The sequence below is a fragment of the Dipteris shenzhenensis genome, chromosome 13, assembly GCF_047967505.1.
Source record: "Dipteris shenzhenensis isolate YYH24624 ecotype China chromosome 13, Dip_SZ_1.0, whole genome shotgun sequence".
In the NCBI taxonomy this organism is placed as follows: domain Eukaryota; kingdom Viridiplantae; phylum Streptophyta; class Polypodiopsida; order Gleicheniales; family Dipteridaceae; genus Dipteris; species Dipteris shenzhenensis.
This window is the reverse complement of record NC_141608.1, coordinates 42714295-42720352: the sequence shown is the minus strand read 5'-3', so window position 1 is coordinate 42720352 and position 6058 is coordinate 42714295. Positions and strand designations below refer to the sequence as shown.

General features: G+C 43.6%; 1 pseudogene; it reads right to left on the bottom strand.

The window, feature by feature from the left end:
* Nucleotides 1-396: 396 nt before the first annotated feature.
* Nucleotides 397-4156, bottom strand: LOC147895431 (putative pentatricopeptide repeat-containing protein At3g15130; annotated as a pseudogene).
* Between the last annotated feature and the right edge of the window lie 1902 nt (nucleotides 4157-6058).

The following is a 6058-nucleotide window of genomic DNA, read 5'->3' as shown; positions in this document are numbered from 1 at the left end:
GAACACTCCGTAGGAGTCCCCCTACTAGACACCAGTGTTAATGTATTAGAAGTTTGAAGTGCTGAACTCGTGTTAGCATCATTAGTTCTCACATTTAACGTTGCCATGATTCATTATATATCATACCCGGTGTACTTCATGATCATGTGGTAATACAAATTTGACAATCTGCAAAACCCCAAAAGTATAATCCTGAAAATAACAGGGAATTGAACTTATTGGGGACGAATCTGTAGTAAGAGAAATTGCATAATCCATAATATATTATACATGGTGCACTTCATGATCATAGGGCTAACACCAATTTGATACCATGCAAAACTGATATGGAGAAAGGAACTCTACAAAGTGCCTGATTCAAAGAACAGATTCACAACCCTGTAAAGGCAACCCACTAAAACACACACAATCCCAACTCAATTTCAACCTTCATCCTCCTGGTCTGAGTCCGCCTCACCTATGTCTCTGTCATGCTCGCATTAACATTGCAAGAGGAATAAATGCTACCATAGTTACACTACCATTACCAATAGTTCCCACAAGAACACTTTCCGCCCTTGAAAACATGAAAGCGGTTAGCATCTCTGACAAGGATAGATCATTGCAGTATTTCGGATATAAGTGCTGTTGCTGAACGACATTCTTTGCAAACAGACAGATTTTTTACATGTATGGGTACCCCATTGGGTGTATTAATTTGGGCACACACGATAGCCACCTTTTCACTGTGCCCACATAACTCAAATTCCTTTAGATCATCAGATATGTCCTGGGACAGACAATGCAAATCCGTTACATATCCTTCGTTCCTTATTTTAAAGGAAAGATCTTCTAGCTTTGCATATATATGTGTACTTTGGTCATGTCCTGTATCCCCTTCCAAAAATGAATGCACAATTCCACCAACATTAGTCCACCACCTCTGTCGTGGTTTCTTCCACGCTGCTTCTTTTAATCTCATTAACTCAACCTGCTTAGCATCCTCCTGCATGTGAGCATCTGCATAAATGTTAGACATCAAGACATAAGCTGCAGCATACTTTTTATCCAATTCCACTGCATGTTCAAAGGCCCACCTTCCAAGCTCCACATTCCCCCACTTCCGACAAGAACCCAACACAGTATGCCACAACACAAGATTAGGATTGAACGGCATCTTCTTTATCATCACTACTGCCATGTCTAATTGGCCTGCACGGCCAAGGAGATCAACCATGCAATTGTAGTGCTCCATAGTCGGAGTGATGCCATAATCTTTGCTCATGGCCTCAAAAAATGTCTGGCCCTTCTCCACTAGACCTGTGTGACTGCATACAGTAAGAATGCTGAGGAATGTGACCCCATCTGGCTTTATGTCTTCTGCTCTCATTCTGTCAAGCATAAGACAAACGTTTTCACTCTCTCCTAGCTGGGCATACCCTGCGATAAGCGCAGTCCACGAGACTGCATCTCGAACTGGAAGTTTGTTGTGCACTTCTTGTGCTTTTGCAAGCAAGCCACACTTGACATACATATCAACCAAGGTGTTACCAACAAAAGAATCTCTTTCCGAGAGACCCTTTCTCACGATCTCCGCATGTATTTCTCGGCCCTTATCTATGGCTCCTATGCTGCCACAAGCTTTCAAGCTGAAAACAAAAGTGACCGAACCTGGAGAGACACCCTCCAATTGCATCCGTTCAAAACAGCTCAGTGCGCTCTGACCAAGGTCATGTTCAGCATACCCTGCAATAATTGCATTCCACGAGACTACATCTCGAGCTGGAAGTTTGTCAAACACTTCCTGTGCTTTTGCAAGCAAGCCACACTTCGCGTACATATCAACCAAGGTGTTACCAACACAAGGATGTCTTTCCAACAACCCCTTTCTAGCAATCTCACCATGTATTTCTTGACCCTTGTCTACGGCTCCTGTGCCACCACAAGCTTTCAAGCTGCAAACAAGTGTGACCACACCTGGAGAGACACCATCCAATTGCATCTGTTCGAAACAGTTCAGTGCGTCTTGACCAAGGTCATGTACAGCATATCCTCCGATAAGTGCATTCCATGAGACTGCATCTTGAACTGGAAGTTTGTCAAACACTTCCTGTGCTTTTACAAGCAAGCCACACTTGGCATACATATCAACCAAGGCATTACCAACGAAAGGATCTCTTTCCAACAACCCTTTTCTTGCAATCTCAGCATGTATTTCTCGGCCCTTGTCTACGGCTCCTATGCTGCCACAAGCTTTCAGGCTGCAAACAAATGTGACCGCATCTGGAGTGATGCCCTCCACTTGCATCTGTTCAAAACAGTTTAATGCGTCCTGACCAAGTTCATGTTCAGCATACCCTGCTATAAGTGCAGTCCATGAGACTTCATTCCGATCTGGAAGTTTGTCAAACACTTCCTGCGCTTCTGCAAGCAAGCCACACTTGGCATACATATCCACCAGGGCATTACCAACAAAAGGATCTCTTTCGAACAGCCCCTCTCTCGCAACCTCAGCATGTATTTCTCGGCCCTTGTCTATGGCTCCTGTGCTGCCACAAGCTTTCAAGCTGCAAACAAATGTGACCGCAACTGGAGAGATGCCCTCCAGTTGCATCTGATTGAAACGGTTCAGTGCATCCTGACCAAGGTCATGTTCAGCATACCCTGCGATAAGTGCAGTCCACGAGACTGCATTTCGAATTGGAAGTTTGTCGAACACTTCTTGTGCCTTTGTAAGCAAGGCACACTTGGCATACATATCAACCAACGCGTTACCAATAAAAGGATCTTTTTCCAAAAGCCCCTTTCTCGCAATCTCAACATGTATTTCTCGGCCCTTGTCTATGGCTCCTATGCTGCCACAAGCTTTCAAGCTGTAAACAAATGTGACTGCAACTGGAGAGATGCCCTCCAATTGCATCTGTACGTGACAATTTAGTGCATCTTGACCAAGGTCATGTTCAGCATACCCTGCTATAAGCGCAGTCCACGAGACTGCATTTCGAAATGGAAGTTTGTCGAACACTTCCTGTGCTTTTGCAAGCAAGCCACACTTGGCATACATATCAACCAAGGTGTTACCAACAAAAGGATGTCTTTCCAACAGACCCTTTCTCGCAATCTCAGCATGTATTTCTCGGCCCTTGTCTATGGCTCCTATGCTGCCACAAGCTTTCATGCTGCAAATAAATGTGACCGCAACTGGAGATACACCCTCCAATTGCATCTGTTCAAAACAGTTTAGTGCGTCCTGACCAAGGCCATGTTTAGCATATCCTGCGATAAGGGCAGTCCACGAGACTGCATCTCGAACTGGAAGTTTGTCGAACACTTCCTTTGCATTTGCAAGTAAGTCACACTTGGCATACATATCAACCAAGGTGTTACCAACAAAAGTGTTTCTTTCAAACAACCCCTTTCTTGCAATCTCAGCATGTATTTCTCGGCCTCTTTCTGAATCTTTCAGCCTAGCACAAGCCTTTAGCAAGGCCACGAACGTATACCCACTAGGCTGTACAGAATCCTCCTGCATTTTCTGGTGCTGTACGAAGGCATGCTGTAACTCCCCACATTCAACATAACCTGTGATGAGAGAATTCCAGGAATACTCATTCCGATCAACCAACCTATTAAAAACATGCTGGGCATCACACATGCTTCCAACTTCCACCACCAACATTGAGACGAGGTAGTTCCCGAGTGACTTATGAGCTTCCAGACCACTTTGGTGCAGGTAGGCATGCAAGCGCAGGGCATACGCTGGATTTTTGCGTTTCCTGCAGCTGCGCAAGATGCATGTCAAGTCTTCAACCGAAGGCGGATGGGGCATGCGTTCCAAAGAAGTGAGTGCCTCCTCTAAGCTAAGCTCTGGCTGTTGCGTTATGGGGCTGTGCATGGCCTTGTTTGCAGTCTCCATTTTCTGGAGCACGCGTGCCTTTAACCCACTTTGTATTGTACCAGCCATCTACCAAATAGGGACTCTTTGGTGAGTTTATGCATGAAATCTGGGGCTCTTGGGGGTGTCTGCTAAATTGACATTCTGCTAAATTGACATTGACAGCAGACTAATTTTTTTTCAATCTAGTTGAATTCGCTAATTGAGACGGCACCAATCCATGCAACCCACAACATAAGAACTTAATTGTGCTGTGGAATGAAGAAAAACAGACAACATAAGAACGTAATTGCGCTGTGGAATGAAGCATACTTCTTTGGCCCTAACTAATGACATGGTAATATTTCCCACCATTTTTGGCCTTCCCTGCGGATAGGCTTATGTGAAGCGTTCCCTTTTTCGGAGATGGTAAAATTAGGTGAATGGGTATTTTAAATTTTTTGGCACTTGGAATTTCGTGATTGGCCGTGTAATTGATATTCTAATTTCGTATCCTTATTTTTTGCTACTTGTTTGCGTGTCAATTTGATTGTTTCTCCCCCTTTCTCTCTCTCTCTTCTTCTTCTTCTTCTTGCTTGCTATTTTTGTCCCCATTTTTTTCTTCCCCTTTCTCTCAGCTTCAGGGCAGGCCCTTTTGAATGTATTCAACTTGTTATATATTTCCTATGATGTGGACATCTTTGCATGTCATACGGAGGAGGCTCTCACTCTTTCCCACAAATACATCAAGGTCAAATGTGGGGGGGGGGGGGGGGGGGGGGAAGGTGGGAAATTACAACCTGCCACATAAGATGAATATCCCATCCAATTCCCAAAAAAAACCCTTTGAGCATATGGGAAATAGAATTTTCCATAAAAACCCTCCAATGTCATAAGGCCTTTAGTGATAGTAATCATAGCATTATTGGAAGATGGATGTTTTTTTTTGCACTTGCAAGGGTCATGAGGGATGGTGCTCATTAGAGAAGGGTCCTAAGCCATGGTGCTCATTAGAGAATGTTAATCTGGCTGATAGCTCAATTGGTCAAAACTCCCATACAATCAGCTCTATAACTCTACTCACTAACATTTCCTGCTTGAGGTGGAATTGGCCTTCCCAAAGACTCCCTAGTCACGGGTAGATCCCTTCATGTTCTTCCTTCTAGAGTGCTTGTATATTGTCTCTATAAATTCGTGTAGCTTACGCAACACAAAGGCAAAAGATTGAAAAACATTCCATCTGCAATTAGCAAAAAATGAAAATATTATACTTGGTTACTCTACCAGTTTCTTTTGTGAGACCATATTATTGAGAAAGAAAGTTCTGGAGAGTCAAGTTGCCACCAACTTCCATCTTCTTCAACTAAGTTTCCAAAGGAGCATCATAGACACGACACAGATCGCACAAAACTATTCTAAACACCAAGCCCCCAATGCTTTCTTGCACACTCCAGACACATGAATATCCCTCAAGGCATGGATTCCCATTGTAGATTCATTTAAGAGAAAGCCTCAAAACTAATATGAACGCCAAGGCCCTGGTGCTCTCTTGAATGCTCCAGACACTTGAATATCTCATAAGAAATGGATGCACATTATGGATTCTTCTGAGCTCTAATCCACACAAGTCTTGGATCTCATTAAGCTTGGAGCTGCACCTGTTGAGGCCATTTAAGTTGTGTTGTGGCGGACAAAGAAGAGATGAAATAAAAGTTAGCAAAAGACGAAAGAGTAGGAAGTTGGGAAGATTTGTTCCATATCTCCGAAAGAAATAGCAAGGCATGGACGGATTGAAATGGGAGGTACATATGAAGTAAAGATTCCACGGGAGGAAATTCATGGAAAATTTCTATGGACAATCCCATCTCATTTCTAGGGGAATAATGAAAACAAACTCTATTTGTATAGGTAGAAGCACCATAATTTTGTGGATGAACTCTATGGACGTTTGAGACGTCTAACTGTCAGGGGTTGGGTGAGAGAGGAGGGGAGAGGGAAGGGTAGGGAGATGGAGAGACTGATCAACTTCATTACTGCCAGGAAGATATGTGAGAGCTAATCCAAGAACGTGAGGCCCAATAAGGGACGGCACTGTAAAGCAAGAACTCACAGCCTTTGAGGAGAGCGCACATTGCCATGCCCTATATGTGCCATGTGCAACCTTGGAAATAATGTAATATAGAATATAATAAGGGTGTTTACACA